The sequence below is a fragment of the Heterocephalus glaber genome, unplaced genomic scaffold (genome assembly GCF_053883595.1).
Source record: "Heterocephalus glaber isolate CG9 unplaced genomic scaffold, H.glaber_assembly_v1.0 deba00001547, whole genome shotgun sequence".
Classification (NCBI taxonomy): domain Eukaryota; kingdom Metazoa; phylum Chordata; class Mammalia; order Rodentia; family Bathyergidae; genus Heterocephalus; species Heterocephalus glaber.
In genome coordinates this window covers 17,521,674-17,548,203 of record NW_028258340.1, presented here as the reverse complement: position 1 = coordinate 17,548,203, position 26,530 = coordinate 17,521,674, and the positions used below count along the sequence as shown (strand labels likewise).

Here is a 26,530-nt window from a genome sequence, read left to right as displayed (position 1 = left end):
TGTCATTTCAAGATGTTCTGCAAGTGGAATCATTCAGTATATAACCTTTTAAGATTAGCTTTTTTATTCGGCAAAATTCCCTGGTGATTTATCCAAGTTGTTGCCTGTATCAATTTTTACTGCTGAGTAGTAGTGCATAGTATGTATGGATGCACCTTTGTTTATAAAACTATTCATTGTTGAAAACTATCTGGGCTGTTTCTTGCTTTCAGCTATAATGAGTAAAGCTAATCTGAATAGTTTTGTACAAGTTTTGGGATAAATGTTCAAGAGCACAATTGTTGGATTGTATGGTAGTTGCATGTTTAGTTTTATAGAAAATTGGCAAAGTATTTGTTACATTGCCTGTAACATTTTAAATTTCCACCAACAAAGTATGAATGATCCATTGTCTCTGCATTCTTCTAGCATTTTGTATTGTCACTAGTTTTTCTTTTCCTTTTCCTTTTTTTTTTTTTGGTGGGGGGAGTCATTCTGATAGGTATGTAGGGATAGCTCATGATTTCAATTCACATTTCCCTAATATTTATGACAATATTTTCACGTGCTGACTTGCCATTTGTTGATCCTCTTTGGTGAAATGTCTCATGTCTTTTGCTCATTTTCTAATTGCATTTTTTGCTACTTTACTATTGAGTTTTGAGAAATCTTTATATATTCTAGACACCAATCTTTTTGAATATATGGTTTAAATATATTTTTCTCTCCATTAGTAGCTTGTCTTTTTGTCTTATTCACATCATTTTTTGCAGTGTAAAAGTTTTCAATTTTGATAAGGCTCAATTGATCAATTTTTTCTTTCATGGATCATGGGTTTAATATTAATTCTAATTTTAGGGCCCACAAATTTTTCTTTTTATCTAATTTTTATAGTTTTATATTTTAAGTCTAGGATCTATTTTAAATTAATTTTTAATAAAATGTGAGATTTGGGTTACTTTTTTTTTGCCTAGAAATGTCCAATTGTTCCATTACCATTTGTAGAAAAGGCCAGCTTTCTTCCATTGAATTGCTTTTGTTCTTTTTTTGGAGGTGGAGTATTGGGGGGTGAGACAAGGGGCTGGGGTTGAACTCAGGGTCTTCTGCATGCTAAATATTGGTTAGTTCCAATGTGCATTCTCATTGCTCTTATTCAACATAGTTTAGATAATTCTAGACATTACGCTAAGACAAGGAAAAATAAAACCACACAGATTGAAAAGTTAAATAAATAAATAAATAAATAAATAAATATTCCTCTATTTGTAGATGACAGAAAATTCCAAGGATTCAACAAAAAATATTTAAAAAAAAAACACTTCTAGGACTAAGCTTAACAAGATCCTAGAATAGAAAATCAACACAACAAAGCAAGTCACAATTTAACATGTTAGAAATGAATGTGAAGAAAATAAAATAAAAAATATAATACCGTTTACTTTATAATCATCAGTTTGAAGACCTGGGGTTGTAGCTAAATGGTAGAGCACATTCTTATCAGGTGGCAGACCCTGGATTCAATCCCTAGCAGCCAAAGGTAACAGTTTAGCATATTTGCAGAGGTCTATTTTCTGAGTTCTCTATTCTGTTCCATTGATCCATGACTCTGTCCTCTGGTAACATCATACATCTTGATTTGTCTTGTGATACTGTAAGCCTACTATTATGTACAATGCTTCTTTATTCTGATTTGCAAGACTGTATTCACTATTCTTTGACCTTTCACATGCATTTAAGGATATATTTGTCTATAGAAAAGCCTTGCTAGGGTTTTGATTGGAATTACATTAAACCTAATAGATGTGAGGAGAACTGAGGAAAGAGAAAGAAGGAGGAGAGAAACAGAAAGCAAATAATAAAATGAGAGATTTATATCCTTATCTCTCCATGATTTTCACCAATATAAATGGTTTAAATACATCAATTACAAGATAGAGACTTGACCGTGGGAGGGGGAGTGATCTAACAATATGTCATCTAAAAGAAATCCATTTCAAATTTAACATAGGTAGGTTATGATCCCAACACTTTATATCATGTAAAAATTTAACCAAAAGAAAGCAACAGCAGTGATATTGATATCAGTTAAAGTAGTATTTAGAGCAAAGAAATTTAAAAGACCGAGACATTACATAAAAATAAAAGTGTCAGTTTACCAGGTAGACACAATAAACATGCATGTGTATGCACCTAACAACAGAGCTTCAAAATACACAAAGCAGAAAATGATAGAACTAAGCAAATAAATAGACAAATCCATATTTACAGCTGGGCACTTTCCTTTGTGCCTGGGACATAACTTCCTAGAATGACAACATCTTATATACTCATGGTACATTTATCTAAATATATAAACACACATTGATAAAGCACAATCAATAAAATGACATAATGTTTTTAGAATTCCTCAGATTTTCCACTAATATCCTTTTCTGTTTCCAGATTCAATGTAGAACCTCACATTGCATTTGATCATCATGTCTTTTGGGTCTCCTTTTGTCTGCGGTGGTCTCTCAGTTTTTTCTTATGGTTCATGACCTTGATGCTTTTTTTGGGGGGAGGGTTGAGACAGGGTCCTACTACAGAGTTCAGGTTGGCCTTGAACTCACTGCATAGCCCAAGCTGCCCTCAAACTTGCAGCAATCCTCCTTCCTTAGCCTCCTAAGTATTGGGATTAGAGGTGTGCATCACCAGGCCCTCCTTACCTTGACACTTTTGAAAACAACTAGTCAGATATATTGTGTAATATTTCTTAAGATTGGACTGAAACATACTCCTGACTAGATTGGGGTTATAGATTCAGGAGAAGAAATATCAGTGGAATGAAGTAGCCTTCTTATTTTATCATAGGAGAGCAGACATTATAACTATATGGTTATCACTGGTGATGTTACACTTGACCACTTAGTTAAGGCAGTACCCATCCGATTTCTTCTCTATTGTAAAGTCATTATTTTTATGTTTCCATATTCCAGGTAACCAAGTTCAGCTCCTTCCCAAGACAGGAGAGAAGATTAAACTACATATCTCAGAAATGGAGTGAAACAGTCAGAGACCACTACAGGGACAAAAGACAGGTGCATTCCTGGGCCCTTAATCAGTTACTCATTAAAAGCGTGATCTGTGTTTTCTTCTGAGGCAGTCATTGATTTAAAAGCTGCTTTTGCTACAAAACAAACAAACAAAGAAACCACCACCAACAACAAAAAACAAAAACAGAGACTCTTCATTGGGCCTACAGATTCCCACTATCTAAAGGCAAAATAAAGCTTCATTTTGTATCTGTCTTCTTAAACCAAGGGTCAGATCCTTGCTGAGCCCTCTATAAAAGCACTCACTTAGTGCCTATATAAAAACTGGCAATATAAGGCTGATTAGGCCTAAATGTACATAACCCACCTCACCCCCCTTCAAGACAGAGAACATCAAGATAAGACATTTATAAGATAGGGACATTCAACTACCAAGGGCTGTCCAGAAGTTTCGAGTGATTGCTCTAATAAACCTATGGTTGCCCTGGAATCTAGCAGCACTTCCACAAACCCGAGACTACTCTAAGCAGGAATAATCAATTCATGGAGACTAGACTAATCCCTCAAGTGATAAGGACTTCTCCAAAGCCACCTTGTAAAACCAGAACTGAGAACATCAGTCAGACCCCAGCCTACCTGGATAACTCCATAAAAGCTGGTCCCTTTTTTATGCTGACAGGCCAAACTGATCCCCATCAAAGTTGTGCCCCCTTCAGCTCCTTGAGCTACAATCCTTTCCTCATTTACTCTTACTTTTGAACTCTGCCCAATAAATCAGGCTATGCCTTTTACTGGCATGTCCAGGCTTTTCTGTGATGAGACATCAGGATCTTTTCTCCAGGCTGAGTTGTGGTTCCCACCTCCTACTTAGGGGGACCTCCTCAGACCCCATCCAATGAAAGGAATATCTATGGATATTATTTGAAATTCTTCTATAATAAAAATTTGTCCCTCAAATATGGATTTTCAGTGAACAGAGAAAACATATTAGTATCTGACTATTTTCTGGATGGTATGGACAATCTTATTTTTCTTTCTCTCTAAATTCATAAAGTGTTTTTTCTTTCTTAGGCCAGTATAAAAATAGGATTGTTTATCTTATGCTATCATTAATTTATTTGTTTAAATGTGATAAAGATTCCTTTTAGTGGGTTCTGGCATGCAAGACAAATAAGTTTTTCCATATATTTCTGTGGATACAAATTGCACCAGCACACTGGGAAAGGAAATGAGGTGACAGAATATGTGTTGCTCTGAATCACTAGGTGTCCTACTGGGAATATTGAGTTACTTAAGCTTCAAAGAAAGATGTGACAATGGCTAACCATAATTTAGCTTTGGATTTTAATGTTCTTAGAGCCTAGGTGGCCCATCAATTTTTTATGGTAAGTTTTTTTTCTTAAGTTCTCCAACAATTTCTCTGGGTTAGTTTGTTTTAAATGCAAGACTAATTTTAAGCTCGATTAAAATGTTAAAGAGGCTGTCATGCCATTTGTATTATCCTTTATGAAAAAATCTATACTTTAATAGACTTCTTTGTAAACTATTTTGAGAAATTCAATAGGATTGTTAAATAAAGCAGAACTTCTCACCAGATTCCAGTTTTTTTTAATTATGTATTCTCTGACAAAAGTGTAAAATAAGATGAAGCACTGAATAACATGACAAAAGATTTAAAGATTTTTTTCCCTTTTGCACAGAATACAGCTTTTGCGCATTACAATGTTCTGAGCTCAGAGTGGAAATTTGCCTTAGAGAACTGTTAATTGTCTGAGTCCTAATGTCACAAATTTGCATGTTATTCATCCTCTATTACAACACTACCACATTTCATTACAGTAAGTTATTTTTAAGAATCTGTCTTCTCCACTAGACCATGAACTCTGACTTCAAAGACTGTATCTTATGCATACTTATTTGCTCACTGTGGAGTATGACCCACAGTCACATTAACCATATTTCAGTTGCCTAATAACCACATGCCTCAGTACTGGACAGTGCAGATTTAAAATATCTTCATCACCACAGAGAATTCACATCACAGTGCTGGTTTAGTAGAGAATTTCTCAACCTTGGCACTACTGACATATTGGATGGAGTAATTCTTTGTTGCAAGGGATGAGGAAGCTGTCCTGTGCATTGTAGAATGCTGAGCAGTGTCCTTGGCCTCCAGCCACTTGACAGTACTGCTCTAACTCACAATGTGACAACCAAAAACATCTTGAGACATTGATCAATGTCCTTTATGGATGACATCATCTCAGGTTCAAAACCACTGTCTTAGAGAAATACTCCTTGAAGTAGGGTTCTAGAAATGTTTAGGTTGCCAAGATTTATTCCTTGGGATTGCTGAAAATAGTTTTCTTTTTAAAGATTTCCACATACAACTTAAATGTTTCATATCATTGCCTAAACCTATGCAGTTTAATAAGATAAATATTTATGAGTATAGATAGAATTGTGCCACAGTCATGTAGAAGCAACCCTTCCCCAATTTCTCTTAATCAACAGGCCCTGGACCCATGAGATCAAAATTCTTGCCTATAAGGCAACTGTCATTTCTTCCTTAGCCCTGTGTCTGTAAATAGAAAATATATCCTAAACTACTTCAGTGTACACTGGTCTGGCTTTCAACTGTGAGAGTCCACATTCCTTTGCTATAATGGCTTTCTCTGGGCACAAACATGTTTTCCTTGCTGAGGTGGCCTTGCAGAAATCCTGGGCAAAGAACTTCCTTTAGTAGTAGTTTTCAACCAATGACCCTCAGAATTTGGTGCATACATACCCCAGCTCTCTTGCCCCCTTAGAAGGACAATTCTTAAGTATCCATTATCACTACACTCATCATTTCCTCACTGGTATTAAATTCGACTAGACCAGTGGTAATTGGCTTGATAGTGACTCTTTTACTAAATGCTTCTTCTTCCCCGTCTCACTTATTTCCAAACCATTGAATATTTCACTCCTCTCTCAAGTAAATCTTTGTCTCAGGGTCTACTTTGCCTCAGAATATGCATTAAGTTCCTAACTCAGTCTATTTCTTAGTACTCTAGAATAAAGCACTTATTAATTTATTCAACAACTATTAATTCAGAATTATTATTATGATATTATTTTTGGTGCTGGGGTGGAGCCCAGGGCCTGGAGCTTGGTGAGCAGGCACTGTACCACTGAGCCACACCCTCGACACTTATTCAGAATTATTGAGCCCTTACTGCACCCTAGGTTAGGTGGAAAAGGTACTACCTCATAATTAGACAAGTATATGCTAAATTCAAGTATATGCTAAATTCTTTTTTTTGGGGGGGGGACTGGGGATTGAACTTGATACCTTGTGCTTGCAAGGCAGGCGGTGGAACCACTAAGCTAAATCCCTGGCCAGGTAGGTACCTTTCTATTTTGAACATCCTCCTAAATTTTTACTGAGGTAAACTTTGCGTAACACAAATTCAACCATTTTTATGTGAACAATTCAATAACAATTAGTGTATTTACAGTGTTGTATAATGGTTACCACTATCTGATTCTCAAACATTTCCATTACTTCAAAATGAAGTTGTGTACCTGCTCAGTAGTTACTCTCAATTCTACCCACACCCTACTCCCAGCAACTAACTCCACTGTGCATTTGGTTTCTGTGGATTTACCTATTCTACATACTTCAAAACATGAAAGATGTGTCCTTTTGTGTCCTTCTTTCTGTGAGTATATTTTTGAGGTTCAGCTATTATGACTGAATATCCCATTGTACAAGGAGTGATTGAAAAATACAGTGAACATTTAAATTTAAAAATTGTTACAGTAAAAGATAAATTACAATTAATCTTCAAAATACTCCCCCATCTTTGAACACATTTATCCTATGTTTTTGACACTTTCTGAAGCAGTTCTGGAAGTCCTCTTTTGTGAGTGTCTTTATAAGTTGTGCTATAGTGGCTGCCTTGATGTTCTAAATCTATTCAAAATGTTTACATTTTCTGGTCATTTTGACTTTGGGAAAGAGTCAGGAGTTGCATGGTACCTCATAGTAGATGAGGACATACATAATGCTTTTATGAGCCTGCCTTTCCCTTGGATGGCATCCAACTGTAGTATCCACTGTATTTTTAATCATAACTCATAAAGATACTGATGAAAGAGAACTTCCAGAATTGCTTATGCAACTGGTAAAAAATGATGGGATAAGTGTGTTTGAGGTTAGGGGGGCTAACTCTGAGAGGAATTAATGATAATATGTTTTTTACTGTAATAAAATTAAAATAACCTTCAATATTCACTGTATATTTTAATGATACCTCATATATATATACCACAATTGTTTATCCATTCATCCACTGATGGAATTTGGGTTGTTTCCATCTTTTAGTTATAATGAGTAATGCTATTATGAATATTCATGTACAAAGGTTTGAGTATATGTCTTTGATTCTTATGAGTATGTATCTATGTAGAATTACATTAAATGGCTATTTAATATTTTGTGGAACTGCCAAATGTTTTCTATAGTAGCCTGAACCATTTTATGTTCCTAGCAGCAAGTTACAAGGATTCCAATTTATCCACATACTCACTACCACTGTATGTTTTGTGTTTTTAAAACCTAAAGCCATCTTTGTAGATATAAAATGGTATCTCATTGCAGTTTTGATTTGCATTTTCCTGACTGCTAATAATGTTGAACATCTTTTCATGTGCTTATTGACCACTGATTTATCTTCTTTGGAGAAATATATATGCTCAGGTCCTTGGCCCATTTTAAAATTGAGTTTAGGTTTTGTTGTTGTTGTTGAATTGTGAGTTATTTATTTCAGTGATAAATATTTATCAGATATAGAGCTTGAAAATATTTTCATCCATTCTGTAGGTTGAAAAAATTTATTTATATGAACCAGAGCAGGTAATCATCTAATACTGCCCAAAATAACTATCTCATGCCTCACTTACATTACCAAAGACTTCTAAATTGGAACAGTGTTCCAACTTGCTGAAGACTAATTGTTAAGCCATTTGAAAATTCCCCATGTACATCTGGTCTCTGCAGGAAGAATGCAAAAAGAAGTGGAGAGCAATCTAGAGCGCAGAACTTGCAGCTCCCTGGATTTCCATCGCTGGCTAGTGATTCAAGGAATAAGTGCCGAGGGTAGTGATGACTTTTGTACTTGCACTGTAAAGTGCCGCGAAGGTGCAGCAATTATTTTCAGCCTAAGCCTTCTCATTCTCACTTGTATTGCTATCTTGTACACTTTCTTTCCATATTTCAGTGCAATTCCTTATTTGTGCAGATGAATGCACAGATGCATTTTTTCAAACTTACAGATAAGTCTTACTGAGTATACATGGATATTAATGGATTGCTTCTCTTTCTTCTCTAATATATTTCCCCATCTTTGTCTTAATTTCTTTCTATGCACCATCATTTCTGTATGACTGGGTGTCTATCCCCTTCCTTTTTTTCCTATTTCTATCCTATATTTCATCACAATAGAGAAAGAGAGCAAATTTATTAGTTTCATTAAAGATATTAAATGTGCTATTTTATATTCACTGATAAAAATTAAATTGACAAAATTTTTACTTACATAGTCTTGCCTTGACATGTTGTACTGGAGCATATGTGACATTAGAGACTATTAATAAAACAAAAATCCCCACCTCTCTTAATCAATATAAAACATCTAGGCCTTTTCTACCTGCCTTTTTTTAAAAAAAATGTTCTATAGTACCCATGTTATATGAAAGGGCAGAATTAAAGGATTTTTGAGTTAAAAGTGAAAAATTTCTTCTGAAGATCTTCCAAGGAATTAAGGAACATTTCTACAATGGGCCAAGACAAAATTATTATATATACATGAAGTGTAGGGATATGAGAAATGGATGGACCCGACCTTTATCCCACATTCCATAAGTATTATATAGTGAACCTTGGCTTTAGAAAGGAATGCTTGGTAGACAACATGAAGCAGTCAAATATTCTTTGGCAAGAATGTGGACTACAGTTACCCTGGTTGATAAGCATAAGATCCAAATATTTTGACAAGATACAGTGAGGTTAAAAATTCCTTTTGTTTAAAATAAAAAGAGAGGGGTACAGTAAATCTTCATGACCTTAAATATGTAATAGATTTGTAAATATGACAGTAAAAGCATGAGCAATATAAGAAGAAATAGATTATTAGACTTCTTCAAAATTTAAAACTTTTGCATATCAAATTTAAGAAAATTAAAAGATAACTCATAGAACAGGTGAAAATATTTTTGACCTGTATGTCTAATACCCAGCAGCTAAATATATAAATAACTCTTACTACTCACCAACAACAAACAACACAAATAAATCACTCATACATTGCTTGTGGGAATGTAAAATTATACAACCACCTGGAAAATAGTTTAATAGTTTAAAAAAAAATAAACATATATTATCATATGGCTTAGCAATTTTACTTCTGGGCACATTACAGAGAAGTGAAATGAAAATCTCAGAGAAATGAAAGTTTACATCCATCCAAATACTTGGACACATATGTCCAGTACAGTTTAATGTGTCACAGTGAAAAAACTGGAAACATCATAGTATTCTTTAATACATGAATGGTGAAGCAGAGTATGGTAAGGTATATCAAGGAACACCCCTCAGTAATAAAAAGAATGAACTACTGATAAAACAACTTGGATAAAGCATATAGTACTTAGTTAAAAGTAATTCCAAAATGCCATATACTGCATGATTTCATTTACAGAGAATTCACATTTTGATAAACTTACAGAGATGAGAAAGAGATTAGTGATTTCCAGAGAAATGGTGGGGTTGGTTGCTGGAGCAAATGGAATAGGTATTTGAATGGAAATCTTTGTAGGGATGAAATAGGTCTGCACCTTGAAATGTTGTTAGTTATACAAATTTGTCCAAGAAAAATTGGCACAATATACCAACACAAATCACCTAGTGTTGTTATTAATCTCCTTAAATTATGTGAAACGTGACCACTGGGGAAACTAGAAGAAGGGTACTTAGTACCTCTCTGCACTATTCTTGATACCTCTGAATGTTTATTTCAAAACAGAAAAGTTTTAAGAAATCAATATTTAGGAATTACCTTATTGTGACTAATACTGTTCACTGCTGAGTCAAATATTTTATTTATATGACAATTTTCTTTTTGTGTAACATTGTTTTAGAATAACAATTTTATTTGCTTAGTTTTAAATGTCTGTATCCTTATGTCTTCCCAATCACTCATATAGAATTTTAAAGCAACTAATTTGGTTTGCTATGTGCAAACACAGCGATTACTTTATCTGTTCTTTTCTCCCATCTAACTCCTTAACATGTGTTTAAAAATACTTTTGAGACCCCTCTATCTTTCTGCTGCAGTTTTGACTGGTTCTCTCCTGAAAATGGCTGTGTTTCATCTCAGTTACTAAAATATAATTAAGAAAGGAACTAATTTTATATAGATTTTTGAATCTATATTTTCTTTTGACTTCTTTTGAATCCATTGAGAAGTCTACTATCATTCTGTTGTAGGTAATCTCTTTTTGTGGATATTTTTAAGGTCTTCTCTTTTTCTTTAAAGCTTGACAATTTCATTGGAATATGTCTAGGTGGAATTTTCTTTTCATTTATTTTAATTGGGACTTCTTGGATTCCAAAGAAATCCAGTTTGAAATAAAGGTTCAAATTTTTAAGCATTTCTGAAAGATTTCACCCTTAACTACTGGAATACTGCTTCCACCCAATTTTATTGTTTTAAAAGTCCAATTACATATATGTCATACTTAATTCCATTTTTGTACATCTTATGTTTTCTTTAACATTTTCCATGTCTCTCTGTGGTATACTGGGAAAATTTTTTTTACATCATCTTCTAGTTAACTGACTGTTTCAATTTTGTTGTAAGTTTATGTTTAAATATTCATTTGAGGTTTTTCTTCTATTGATTTTATATATTTAATAAATACATCAATATACATTTAATATATACATCTTTTTTCCCCCTCAAAGTTTGGATTCTATGTTTTATACTTTAAGCATGACTTTTTCTTTCTTTCTTTTTTTTTGAGACTAGGTCTCACTATGCAGTTCAGTCTGGCCCTGACCTTACTATGTAGCCCGGGCTGGTCTCCAACTCATAGTGACCCTCCTGCCTCAGCCTTCCAAGTGCTGGGATTACAAGCATATGCCACCATGCCTCGGTCATTTTTAAAATAATTCCAGTATCTAAAGATACAGCACTGAGAAGGACTGGGTTTCTTCCTCAACTGACTCATTCATATTGTTTCCATACATATATTATAATCGTAGATTGTGAGCTCATTAACTCTGGAAATAACATGGCATGAGTGGAAGGTACATAAATTTAGAAATTAATCTTATAGTTGCTGCAGAATTAATTGTAAGCACACTTATCACATCCTTCTTGTCTACTATACTAGATTCTATGTTTTCCTTTTTATTGTTTTATTCTCGAACATTCAGGATCTTGTTATAGTTGATTCTCGACACAGTGTGTTTGTAAAATAAATATTTGTGAATCTGAATCCTTGACTATATCTTCATTAATTCTATGTTAAATAATACTTTCCTTCAGAATTATAAAGATGAAGAGATTTGAATAGTAGTCACTAAATGCCAGGAAGGCTAGCAGTTAGAAAGGACAACAGAGGTTGGATAATGTATACCAAAATCTAGTTAAAGAGGAAGAATAAGTTCTAGTATTCTACAGCATAGGAGAATGACTATAGTTTATAACAATTTATTATCTACTATATAAGAACTAAAAGAGAGTTCAAATGTTCCAAACACAAAGCAACGATAAAGGTGAAGGAGATGGAATTGTAAATTACCCTGGTTTGATCATCACACATTCTACACATGTACTGAATATTTGTTACACTGCATCCCACTTATTTGTACAATTATTATTTGAACAACTAATACAATGGAAAATAAATGACATTTATTAACAACAACAACAACAACAAAAGATGGAGATTCTGTAGCTTCTACTTTCAGGAATTGCTGTAAAGAGGTTTGATGTCCTCCTGATTTTCTATCCTTCATCAGTGATCTGGTTCCTGTCTGTTTCTCCATCTATTCATTCACTTACCTATCGTTATCTCCACATCTCTGTCTTGCTGTCAATACTTCCCTCTCTTTGGAAGTTTTCAGAAACTCACTGCTTTTCTGAAATGCTACATAAGAAGCCTTGATGTAAGTCTTTGGTACTGTGTTGAGAACTTGATAGGCACTTTCAAACTTGACAGTCATGTCCTTCATTCCTGAGAAATGTTCTTATATTTTTGACAAATTCTTCCCTATATTTCCTTTAGTCGTAAGTTGGGCTTCTTCAATTGATCCTTTAATTTTACTATCTTTTCTTTTTGTTAAGTTTTCATTTCTTGATCTTTATTTTATCAGCTTTCCTGGAGATTTAGCTTCCAATTTTAATTTAAATTTAGATCTTGGCAGTGATTATTTCATCTTTCAGGAACACATCCTTCTTTGATTTTTTTCCTTTTTAATAAAATCTTTTCGTTTCATGGATCAAATATATTCTCTTATATTTCTAGGGATAGTAGTTATTAGTTACAAACTCCTTTCTTCCTGTTTTTTATTTTGATCTCAATTCCTCAAATGACTGATGATCCTTTACTATTCATATTTAGAGTTTCCCAGACATTAAAATATAATGATAAGCTTTGTTTATAGAGCTTCTCAAGAGGTGAATTTCATTCTGTGTGCAACAGGCCAAAACTCCCAACTAAAAATACCATACGTCTTAATCAAAGGCCACTCAGTTCTTCTGGAGAAAAAAAAAATCTAATCTCTTGTCTGGGAGTCCATATATGCTGCCAGTATTTTTGGAGTCAGCACTTGGCCTTGGGGGTAGTGACTAATCTTATCACATATATGTACTTTCACTTAATTTCCACTTCTAATGTGGAAACTGCTCTGCATCTTTTTCTGTACTAGATGTCTCCAAATCTTCAACTTTCCTAAGTACAATTTCCTTGGAGAACATACTTCTGATCTCCTGACAGGGTAGGTAACAATCACCTTAACTCTACAGAAAGAGCCAAATTGCTTCTAAGCCACAGTTCTGATTAATTCCCTTAATTTCAGTCTCATGCTCATCCCCTTTTTCTATAACAGTTGCTGTCTCTAATTCCAAAGGCTTTCCAGATCCTAGGTACTTGGTATTGACTTTCCCAGATACGCTAACTCCTCTATTCTCTTTACATAGTCCCCAAATCTGTCAGCTCCTACATCTTACTGTTTCTTTTCCCATATTATTTCTCCTTGTGGATATCATTTTAATTTTCCCATTCTCATTTTAGTGAAGTTTTGAGACTGAATATTTTTAACCAAAAATCCTTATAAGTTATCCATAGAGAGAAAAATTTGCAAACAATATGTGGGTCAGAGGTGAAAATTTTGCAAACAAGACTTGCATAGGTCAGAAGTGAAATAACAGAGATGGGCAGGATTTGTTTAAATTTGGCCAATGGACAGTTGCAATGAAGGTCTGCTGTCTGTATATATAATTTAGAATTCTTTATGGCCTTGAATTTCCCAGCTGTGATTTACAAACCACATTTATTTTCCTCACTACTTTTTACTGCGAATTATGTGGGAACCATTTGTAACCTTAAATTATATGATTCTCATTATCTAATACGAGGTTGAAACATCCTATCAATTTTGTAGACCTAAAATTTTTTAATACTGATAATACTATGTGGTTTAAACTAACATTTTCCCATACTGTTTATGGACCTCCTGGCACTCGTATTGCATATGCAAACTTCCATATTATTCCAAATTTTTATACTTCTCGATCTTTCTCAGATGAATAAATATGTATATACAAGGTTGTACTCTGGTCAGTATTTTGTTTATTAAGAGGTATTATATTATGAATACCAAAGTCACTTGAAATGAAACACATACTGGGCTCAGTGGCAGAGTGGTCGCTTAGCAGGTGCCAGGTCCTAGGATACACAGCACTGAAACAAATAACTAAATAAAATCTACCAAACAAAATATTTACTCCTTCTATGAGTTATACTCTTGGGAATTGTGGCTTTTTAAAACTGCTTTTGGAAATTTAATGATATAACATAAAAGGGTGTTTTGTAAACTATAAAGGGCCATATTTAAGTGAGGCACATTATTATTAGTATTTATAACGCACCACGAGAAATGCAAGATTAAAGGTCATTTAAACTACTATGACTATGAGATAGGAGGACAGAACCAATTCTCCCAAGAGCCAGGATTCCTTATTATTAATAATGATAATGGTGATAATAAAATGAAGCTACTGGTAACATATCAAGACTTCACAATACACAGTACACAGTGGGAAGGGATTTATATAATCTTTACAATATTACCCTTTACTTCTATCCTCATTTTAGAACCACGGCCTAGAGGGGTTGAAAGGTTTGAAGACAATCACGCAACTTAAAAGTGCCACAGCTAGCATGAGGAGACAGAGTCAACACTTCCTTTCCTATACTCCACTGCAGAATGATTCTACTGTAAAAGATTATTTTTGAGTGCAATGCAGAAGTGCGGACCTAAAACAGAGTTTGAAATCCTAAGTGTATTAGCAAGAATTCTACTGGTCTGAAAGCTGTTATTTTTCCATGAATCCTCTGCTACCTAAGGATAGAATTAGAAAGGTACTCAGATGGCCTAAACTAAAAGGTAGGTACAACACAGCAAAGGGGACTGACTCCTCTGAGAATTTAGCAACTCTATTTATTCTTTAATTATAAAGTAGTCAATTAACTTGGAACCCTTTGTTTAATTTCTCCCCTCTTAGTCTTTAGCAAATTTCACATCATATTTGGCTACATCAGACATAAAACTAACTTCAACTAATTTGATGCATTTCTCCTAATCTTTTGTAAATGTTACCTTATTTGAGATAATTCCCTGTTGAAATGAGGTGTAGACTGCTTCATGGCTCCAATACAATTGCAAATATATATTTAACATTAAGATAAATGAAATATGGCCTAGGGAATGTAGCTCAGTGGTAGAGCACCCACTAAGCATATGTAAAACTCTAACTTTAATGCTCCCACTGCCAAAAAATAGGGTAATAAGTTCATCTAAAGTTGTGAAATGTACCCAATCAGAATATTAGATTCATGAAGGTTAAAAATTGTTTTTGCCTGCCTTACTCCTCTTGGAAAGTGCCTAGTTTACTTGCATACATTTGGCTCTTCAATAATTTCTTGATGAAAAATGAGGTAGATGTGGCCTATGATGTCGCTATTTTCAAAATCTCTTCTGGTCTTTTAACATATTATTTGCTGTATAACAAAATTAGCTCTAGAAATTCTTTCAGATTCAGTTCCGCCTTTTTTTTCACCCAAAATTGGCACTACAGAATAGGCGGTATGTATTCTTCCACTGCTGTTGAACAACTGAAGGTACCTATGAACTATTGAGATAGTTGGAGAAAGCCACAGCTTGAAATATATTGAGCCTAACTCTGTAGTTTAATTGCAAAATTAATAAAATGTGAATAATAATTACCACAGCAGTAGTTAAATCATGCTGGTACAACTGCTGGCTTTGCTCTTCGATATTAACTCTGAAGGCTTTACTCATTGTGGTGCCCTCTTAATAGAAGAAAGGGCACATCAGGATTTTGAGTGCATATTTTGTTCCTTTGACATTGTACCCTATCATGTGGAACACTAAAATAAAAATAAAACGTATCTGCCAAGTATAAAAATAAAATCAAAGCACATTGTAACTCATTTCAAATCCCAAGTATAGCACTATATTGCAATTAATATACTTGGGTGTTTGTGTTCATTTTTATAATTACAGTAGCTTCCTACATGAACAGTGTTAAATGGACCCATTGCAACATGATTAGAAATAATTAGCTCCTGTCATTTAATCTTATATATTTACATGTGCCATAGAATATGCTGGTGTACATATTCCTTTACTAATTCAAGAATCATCAATTCAGCCTAGGTCAGAAATATAATTTATTTTGGAGTTCTTAACCACCTCTACATATTCTTTCAGTCTGAGATAACAAGCCATTGGGTACAGAAAAAAATACAACATTTTTTAAACATATATTGGCATTCGTTTCTTTTCTTTTTAGTCTAGGCTGGACTTGAACTCACTAGGTAGCCCAGGCCAATTTTGAAGTAGTGATCCTTTTGCCTCAGCCTTCTAAGTGCTGGGGTAACAAGCATGTATCACCATACCTGGCTTCACATTCTTTTCTAAAATAACTTTTTACTTTGAGATGGTTTAAAACTCACAGAAAATTACAAATATAACACAGAGTCCCCATGTACTGTTCAATAAGATTTTCTTAATAAGACCTTAAATAACCATAGGACATTATCAAATCTAGAAGAATGATACTGGTACAATACTATTAACTCAAAGACATACCTGATCTATATTTCACCAGTTTTTATATGCAGTCTTTTAAAGACATATTTATTTTAATCATTTTTAAATGCTAACTCTGAAATTAGATGTGTTTCATAGCTATTTCAATACCATTCTAAATTGTTCTAAACAATTGTTCAGTGTAACAAAATTATAATAATGATATTCTGATCACTGAATGTGAAATACTTTGCTTTCTATTATGGAATTGTTGTTATAGAAAATTTCAAAAATCATATTTTTAAAGACAGAAAACATGTTGATGGAGAGACCCTGACTTTTATCCCCCTTGATACATGTATGCTCAATTACTACTTAGAAACTATATATGAAAGGTTCAGTTCTGCTCTAACGCTCATTTCGGACCAGGGTTTTCCTTAACATTTGGTTCAATATTCATAGCAGGTCAGCTTTCAAATACTCTTTCAAAGCAAACATTAGTAGACATCACAGCTGTAGTTTAGAGGTTATTTAGAATATTATATTGGAAACAAAAGTGCTAGAAAGAAAGTGTACATTTTCAGATAAAATGAGGTGAGTTAATGTATTACATAATGTATTATATATCATTCTTGGTACTATTTACCACTGTTCCCATGCTAGTAAGTTATTCAAAGAGGCTAGATAGCTGGCATACCTATTGAACAAACAAAAACAAGCATTTTTTTCCTAAATATTTTAAATTATTGGTCATTATTAATTTTTATAAAATGCACTGCAGTTACATTAATCCCAACAGTATAATATCTTTGTAATGTGGATATAAGTAATTCAACAGTTCATTGTGATTTTTCTTTAATACTAGATTGTTGTAAAGTATTACTCGCCTTTTGATGACATGCCCTTAATGACTACGCCTCTTTCAGCGAGTGCTGGGTCATTATTAATTTCTTTTGTATTCATTATAACAACATCAATCAGGGAAAGCTCATTTGCTATTAATGTGAATATAACAGGTAATTCCATTCTAATCTAGTAGTGATTAATGTTCACTTGGTAAGTAATTACAATATCACATTTCAAAGTGTTAGCATCAGACAATACTTATTTTGTGTGGCTTCTTAAAGAATCACAGCATTTAATCTGGGTTAAGAATTAAAAATGTTAAAGATAGAAAATCAACCCAGGGACAAAAAGAAAGAGCTCTTATGTGTTTGGGAAACGTGAATCATGGTTAAGAGAGGGAATTACAAAACTCATTACTTTTCTTTTGTCAATCAAGTATATTTCATATCCACCCAGAAATATTATGATTCCATTTGTAAAACAAAGGTAGAGGAAACTGACAGTTTTAAAAAGCCACTGCTTTAGTTCCATGATGATAAATAATTTTCAAACTTCAAATTTTCTGTCCTAAATGACAGATTTGTTCCAATGTAACATATTTCCAACTTATATTTAAAAGGGTCATTTTTATTCTATCATTTAACTTGAATATTATTAAAAATTAAAGCTAGGCATGGTGGTGCATGCCTATAATCCCAGCACTCAAGAAGCTGAGGCAGGAGGATTGCTGTGAGTTTGAGGTCAGCCTGGGCTACATAGTGAGGTCATGGCCATCCTGAACTGCACAGTGAGACCCTGTCTCAAAAAAGTTAAAGACATCTATTTAATTTTGAACCAAATTATCTTTATATTGAAAAAGTAAGTATAAAAGTATGCTGATGCTATATATTAATATCACAGATTTGTTCTTAGGTAAACTATACAAACATCCATTAATATCAATAACCAGAGAGACTCTCACATACATTGGCACTTAATATATTAAGTTAGATCAGATCAGTGCTGGTCATTGAGTTTTAAAATCCTGGAAATATTAAACTAACTGTAGAACATTATCAGTTGTCTGTGGGCACTGGAGATTTATAGGCTACATGGGGTGGAAAACGCATGCGAACCTCAAAACAACCTTGAAGTATGGGCAAGACAGGTATCATTAATCTTATTTCACAGATGAGGAGATTGATGCTGAGAGAAGTTAAGGGACTTGCCCTAAATCCCACTACAGGGCTTTTACTGGAACTCAGGGCTTTTAACTCTTAGTTTTATGTTCTTTCCACTACAGCCCAGGGCCACCCTGCCTCCATTCACTTGTGACAGCTTCTAGAGAATAGATGTAAGAAAAACTGCCAAGGGTTTAAGAATAACCAAGTAACTAAAACTACCAGAGCAACAGGGATGCAGATGAGAAAGCAAAGAAAGGAAGTCAGGAACGCTGGTATTTTCCAAACATTTGGGCACCCCACATTTATTCCCAATGTATGGAATACCAAGTCTGTAAGCCACAGAATTTCAATTATAAATCCCACAAGATAGGAAGCTTATCTGATGTGCTATCAGAAGTGAATTTGGAAATGAATTAGTCTCAGTGGCGCCAGCAACACATTATGTAGTACCTTATAACATGGACTTGTTGCAAAGTATGGGCAGAACAGTGAACAGGATAAAATCATTGCTTTCAAGAAGTTCATGGTTCATAAATGCTCTAAAACAAGAATTTCCAATGGCAAAGCACATGCGATGATTGAGTTATAGGTAAGTATCTCAGTGATTGATTATTTTCAGTCCCATAACAGATAAATAGGAACTAGTGGCAGCTTAAACTTTCTAGCCATGTGTTATTCTATTTGTTTATCATGATATCAAAAAGACTGAGAAGCACCAAAAAGAAGTTTAGGCTTTTCTACAGAAAGAAATAAATTTGTATCTTGTCTGCGGGAGAGTTGGGGATCAGAAGATGTTCCTAAGTAGTGTAATGAATCTAAGCTTAAACCAGAAGGAGACTGGAGAAGAACAATGCCAAATCATTGAGACATGTCAATATTGTTTGATACAAATGCAAAGACTACATTAGAGCCATATGGCATCATTTTTCTCCTCTATTCTTGTCTGCCAAAAGCTCTACCCATTGTCCAAATGCCTCCTTCTGCCATGATGTCTCTGCCTTGGAGCCAGCTGACCATGGATCAACACCTCTGAAACTGTAAGCCAAAATAAACTTCTTCTCTTTCAGTTGCAAGCATCAAGTATTTTGTTCCAGAAATGAGAAAGTGGATTAATATACCCCTTATCTAGGAAATTCTCACCTTTTTACAATGTTTTTCCTTTGCATCTATATAGCCATGCATACCAAAATGAAGTTTGCTTAACACTCAGGATAGGGAGTTGATCTGTGATGTTATATAGATGAACAGCTAAAGTTTAAATTTTCATACTCATTTATTTTTATGTGTATTAGGGGAGAACACACTAAAACATCAAACTAAAATTTTATAGGTATTATAAGACAAGGTTAAAAGTAAAATACAGAGATGAGATGACTTTAAGAAAATCACTGAATAAACAGGATAGGCCTTTACTGAAAAGACTGAACAATGAAGAGCATAAAAGATTCCTATTGCATTTGTAATACATTTCCACAAACTTGGTGGCTTAAAACATAAACTGTGCCACGGATATAGGTCAGTGACTGAGTACTTGTCTAGCAGGTGTGAGGCCCTGGGTTTCCAGCCCCAGCATTGCAAAAGACAATAAACAAACAGAAAGCCACATACACTGATAATCTACAATGGGATTATTTGGGAAATCAGAAGACAAAAATGAATTTCACTGACTAAAAACTAAAGTATTTGTAGGGCTGTGTCCCTTCTGGTTAAGCTACAGGAGGATCTGGTGCTTTGTCTTTTTTAGCTACTAGCGTCTACCTACACTGCTTGGTTAAGGCCCCTTTCCATTTTCAAAGCCAGTAACAGAGTGTCTTCATGTTTCTGTGTCTGATTCCCACTCTCCACCTTCACTTACGTGGACCCTATGATTATATTTGACCATTTAGATAATACAGAATAATATCCCATTTTAATATCACTTGATTAGCTACCTAAATTCTATTTGCTATCTCAATCCCCAAATACCTGTACCACGGAGCATATCATAGCCACAGGTTCAAGGGGTTAATATCTTTAGGGAGCTCATTATTCTGCTAACCACCATGGGAAATAAAACTTGCCTTTTACCAATGGCAGATTGGCTGGCTTAATGGAAGCAAATGCTTTCATGTCTCCACTTTCACTCTTTCATGTCTGCCATTAGCAAGAGGACATGCTTGGGCTAACATGTGGGAGGAATGTGCAAGACATGAGTAACAGGGCAGTGTTGACCAAGGCAATTTCAGACGCATGAGCTCTTGGGTGCACTTCAGACTTATAAGCAAGCCCAGCCAGAGCAGATGAACAACACAACACAAATCATCAATCCACAAATCAGTGAACTATAGGATACCTACTGTTTTAAGCTATTGAGTTTGGGGTGGTCTAGCTGTTAAACTTTGGAAAGATCTGTCATGCAGCATATTTCTCACTTCACTACTGATTTACAAAATTATATTTACAGATCAACTGTATTTGAGAACCACTGCCATACACTATTTCATGTAATGTGCGGCACATCCTAAACCCTTAAGAATGTTGTTGAGTGAGTAATCACAATGTGAACTGAGTCATTCACAATGCTGAGCTACTAATTTTGGAACTGAATAATGTGGCCATTGCGGTGTACTAAGCTGCACAAAAACTTATAGAAAAGAAGTATTTTATATAGAAAATGTTGCTTTCTCTATTATTTTAGCAATATTATTGCTTCATATAAAGTCATGCTGTGACTTTGTGGAAAGCTGTGCTTTGCGAATTTAAAAGGACACACTGACTACATGTTGACTGGCCTGGAGAGGGTGCTTCCAATGTTAATTTGTTTTTATTTTAATTCTTACCTGCCAGCCTGAAAATTTTCCTTAAAATGGTAATGGATACAAATTAATCAATAAGGTGTTTTAGAGAGCTTTAATATAAAAGGAGCTAAAAAAATCCAATTTTAAAACTGGCACATGTATTTAGCACATGCCATAGTGTAGCTTAACCCATACTACATTGACAAACATAGGTCAAAGTTAACTCTTACAAAGAGGGGGAAATGTTATTTATAAAATAATCAATTAGAGTAGAAAACACAAATTTTTGTTTTGTTTTGGTTTTAGCTAAAGCCAGACCCTTTAATTATAACAATTCTGCCTAATGGTCTACATCTAATCAGGTACAATTTACTAATTAATAAAACTGGCTTTATGTTTTCTGGTATTATTTTAATGGCTACTTCAATGGTCTGAATCGAGAAAGTACTATAATTTATAGTGTTTTAATGAGAACAAGTTTATTTTTCCTCACCTATGTAAAAACACCCATCCTACTTTTTAAAAAGGCAACGTATCATTTAGGGGTAAGATTATTAGAATATTAAAAATTAATCATATACAGAAGGATGAATAGATAACTATGTTATAAAACAAGTACAGTAAAATTTCAGTGGCAAAACACAGGTAGTAGGTATAATTCTAAAACATACTGGAACAGAAAACAATACTGAATTGCAAACACTGAATCATTACATAGTTTCATACTACTGCCACTGTACTGTAGCTACTTCTTTTTCAGTAAATTGTTATTTTTATGTTTTTTACTTTGAAATGTCTAATAGACAGTTTTCGGGGGGCATGCTCATGTTGTATGATTTACTGAGAGATTTGTGACCACCCTGTAGACCAGAAATCTTTTCTGGAGTTTTAGATTTTGAAGATTAAATGAGAATTAGTTGAGTTGAAGAGGGAAAGTTAGGTGAAAAGTCTTCCCAGTAAATAGAAGCATGGAGACATTCTGTGAGTAATATCCAGATGGCCTTGAATTTTATGCTTCATATCTGCCTCAAGGAGAGGGGAAGAAATGGGGCCTTAGAGAGTTTACATCTGAATGGCCTTAAATACTACACTATGGAGGTAAAAGTTTATTTTAAAGGCATTGATGAATTCCAAACATGGATATGAAAATGATAGGGTCACCCATCATGTAAGAAGGTAACTCTGGCCAAGAAACTGGCACAGGAAGACTATTTACAAGGTTAGTTTTCTAGGTGAAATTAATAGTAACAGCACCAACAACAGTAACAGTAAATATTTGTCACTGCTTAGATTCTATGTAACTGACTCTCTGTGCATTAGTCTCACTCATTCTTTTCTTTTTAGCCAGTCCAAACTAGAAAACTATATGAGGAAACTGAGACTAGAACAGATTAGGAAATTTAGTAAAGGCTATAAGATTTTAAGTAGGTGTGCTTAATTCCACAGTAATAAGGGTCTAAAATGATGGTTACGGATAAAAGTCTGTCTTAAGAAAGAGCAGATAAAACTAGTGATTTTTCTTTTCAGTTGTGGATGTGTGTATAAAAGATAGACGTCATCAGAATCAGAGGTTTTGGGCTTAAATAATTGAGTAAGGGTGGTGTCATTTTCTAAAACAGGAAATAAAAGCAAATGTCCAGATTTATTGAGGATTCCACTTTAGGACATGCTAATTTTGACATGTCCGTGGCCAGACGAGACTCAAAATATTTAACAACTCTGATGGCAAACGGCCAACAAATCAAAGAAGTCCCTAGCCAGCATATCCTACTTGTGCTTATCAGTCCTATGGCCTAAAAATAGAAGTGCAGAGGGGAGTTACATAGATAAATATGGAATAACCAAGAGAAAGACACAGGAAGCGACAATGACTTGAGAGTCATCTGCTTGTAGGTTTTAATTAGAGCTTTGTGTAAAGATGAGATCACAGAAGAGCTGTGGGATGGAAAGTGAAGAAGGGCTGAAGGGTTGGATCTGGGGAGCATCCTTACTTTTGCAAGGGGCAGAGGGCGAGTCATCTGTGAAAAAAGACTCAAATGTAGTATGGAGATAGGTCAGGTGAAGACATGGGTAAGTGGGTGTCAGCGAACTGAATGAGAGAATTACACAGAGAAGCTGGGTCAGGCAATTTGGCAAGGGGTAGGGTATTGATTTCTCAGTGAAAGTAGTTTGCCTGGCATGGTAGGAATAACAGCCAAATAACATGGACTACAGAAATGAATCACGGATAATGAAAGGGCATTAGCCAGTTGTGCTGCTCTGGCACAAAGACTGATTGCATGAGGAAGGAAGCAGGTAACCCCTGAAGAGGATGGGAGAGGAGCAATGGTACTTTGTGGCTGACACTCCTTCATGCCTTTGTGTAGCAAGCTGGGCATGGTGGTGCTTGCCTCTAACTCCAGCACTCTGGGAGGCGGAGGTGGGAGGGTTGCAAGTTCGAGCTCAGCCTGGGCAACTTAGCAATTTAGGAAGACCTTGCCTCAAAATAAAAATGAAAAAGAGCTGGGGATATAGCTCAGTGTGAAGGTTCAAGTCCCATAACTGGAAAAATAAAGTATAGCAGAGTAGTAAGCTGACAGCAAAGGGTCAGTAGAAGGTAGCTTTAGAATGATGGAAGAAGATGATTTCTGACAGAACAGAGCTCCAAGCATGGAATTCAGAACAGCACATCAACCTTGTACTCTTATACCTTCCAAATTCTGTATTTACATGAAGCCAGAGGGATTTTTAAAAAAAATATGTAAATGAAAACACTACTGGCTCTTTTCTCACTTAGAATATAAACTCCAGCAGGCAGGACACTAGGCAAGCAAGCCCAGGGCCAGGAAAATACAGATACTGAAGTAGATAAAGCACGAATGAAGAATGGCATAAATCCTGTCTGGCAAGGAACCCACGAACCCTCAAAGTCTCCAGTGTACCTTTTGAACAAGTGATCTCCTTGTCAAGCATTTGTGGATGTCTGTTTTATGACAGTTATGGCCCTGCCTGGTTGAATAAGTGTAAGAAAGCTATGTATGTGCTAGATGTCAGAATTTATTCCATGTGCTATTTTAAGAGGCAATTCATTTCTGACACAACCACCATATGCATTTATCCAATATGAATGGCTTCTGGTAATGAGAAGGTAACACACTGCATTTAGAAAACTAATTTGCAACACAACAAAAATGCCTTATATAAAAATGTTGCCATCTAAATATCTTCCCCTGATTGTTTCTGTCTAACTTTTAGATAGCAAATAGTTTTGGGGAATTTTCTGAATTGGATCCAGAGCTTTTCCAAAGACAAGGTCATCACCATCAATACCCATGTACCATGAATCTTAGAATTAAGAGTATTTTAGTCAAGACACTTCTCAGAGTCATACTAAACTATGTTATATATTTATAGGCATCTATCTGAGATGACTATTAGGGAAGAGGACACTGAAAACAAATTAACCATAAACACGATCAGGAACATATACACTTCAAGGAATGCTGCCTTTTAATGTAGTGAGTAATATTACAATTTAGGAAGCAAACTTTTCTTTTGAAACTGCTTTCAAAGACACTTTCTGATTACAAAAGCAATTTTAGAAGACATCTACTTTTTATTTAGAAATTTATTGCATCTAGGTTTATCATTTATTTACTATGTTCAACATAAGAAGCTTTTCAATGACTGACAAAATATTTGAAACCAACCTTAAAATATAAAAATTTGGTACCTCTCAGGATCCTCTCACTACATCCCATTTCTGCCTTCTTCCCACCTTACTGGAGTTTCTATTATTGTCCAAATCAGCACAAGAAAGGAGTCAGGGTTAGAGAAGGAGGGAACTGGGGGTGAGAAGGAAAGGGACAAGAGGTGTCAGAGGACAGATATAAATTCTCGGCATTTTTAGCTGAAACTCTTGAACATGTAAGATTTGCCACAGGATAATATCAGCCTGTGGCAGTGGAGGACCAGTTCTTCTTCAAATGTACATTGTTCCAGCAACTTCTTTAAGTTTATCCAGATATAAAGGCCACAGCCACGACTGCAAAAGGTGATCTGGAACTCATACTGCTCCTCCAACTCATGAAGCCTCTTGGTGACATACACATAAGTCTCCTGGAGCCGGGAGTGATTGGTGGGAAGGTACACTCTGTTGATCCAGTCTCTGTCCCCGAGCAGGCGTCGCAGATTATACGGGGTGATGCCAGAGACACTGTGGAGGCAGCCAAAGGGGCTCATAGCAGAGACCACGTCATCACTGTGGGTATACAGAACACCAAAGGGGAAGGCAGTGATGCCAAAATCCTTACTGCCTCAGATCACATGGGTCCTGTTGGGGTCAGGCAAACTTTCTAAGCTCAGAACACCGTGGAATATGATGATTTCATCAAACATGGACAGCATGTATGTTTCATCTATGATCATGTGTAGTTCATTTCTTTTGGCAAATTTCAGGTATTCTTTCAACGACTTCTTCACATTGACATCGCCCAGAGGATTCTGAGGGTTGGCTAGCAAGAGGCCTTTGACCTTTTTACTTTTAGTCTTAGCTTCAAGCAGGGCTTGCTCTAGTTTGCCCATCGTGAGCTGGAAAGGCTGGGTGTTTGTATTAGTGATCTCACTGTCCACGTGGATGGGAATCATCTCAACTTGTGCACACATCTGGGCTCTAAAAGGGAAGCCACTATGGAAGGGAGTGGGGACCAGAATGGCATCCCCTGGGTCACACAGAACCATGGCCAGTGCAGAGAAGACAGCACAGCAGCTATTTAGAAGAACCACATTTCTCAGATTCAGGTGGCTAGGTGATCCACAGTAGTAGCTCAGAAACTTGGCCTCTTCTGCCTGAAGGAACAGATGTCCTCTCCAGTCGGGGTACTGCAGCAGGGGCTCCTTGATGTAGCTCATGTCATTCTGACACAACCTTTCAGTCATCAGATCAACACACAGCCTGTTCTCCCTGATGCCAAGGTTAAGGAAGCCCAAGGAGTTCAGGACGGTGTGGTATTTGTCTCCTTGGTAGGCCTCGTAGTCCTGGAAGTTGGAGTAGTAAAATGTAGAGATCTTAACCCCCCGGTTGGATAGGATATGGCTAAAAAAACGTAGCTTCAGAATCACTCCGCTGGGCACCTGGCTGGTTATGCTGCATAACTGACGGGGCCTGGCTCATATTCCGGGTATCTGTACTGGCCTGGGAAGGCTTGCTGGAATGCTGGTTGCTATCCATACTCAGCTCTTCAGGCTAGAATCCTTATACTTGCTAAAACCGTCCTTAGTCTTTGGGGCTTGGAGACCTGCTCTTCCTCTGTTCACTAAGCTTGCGTCTTCGAAACTGAAGGCATTTTCTATGAGTGAAAAAGCTATATA

At 35.4% G+C, this 26,530-nt stretch overlaps 1 protein-coding gene and 1 pseudogene across 11 annotated transcripts in view; both read right to left on the bottom strand.

Moving 5' to 3' along the window:
* Dmd (dystrophin) overlaps positions 1 to 26,530 on the bottom strand; it is a 2,486,572-nt gene that overhangs the window by 416,844 nt on the left and 2,043,198 nt on the right. The gene's annotated exons all lie outside the window — the stretch shown is intronic.
* On the bottom strand, positions 11,049 to 26,323 carry LOC147824359 (putative inactive 1-aminocyclopropane-1-carboxylate synthase-like protein 2 pseudogene; annotated as a pseudogene).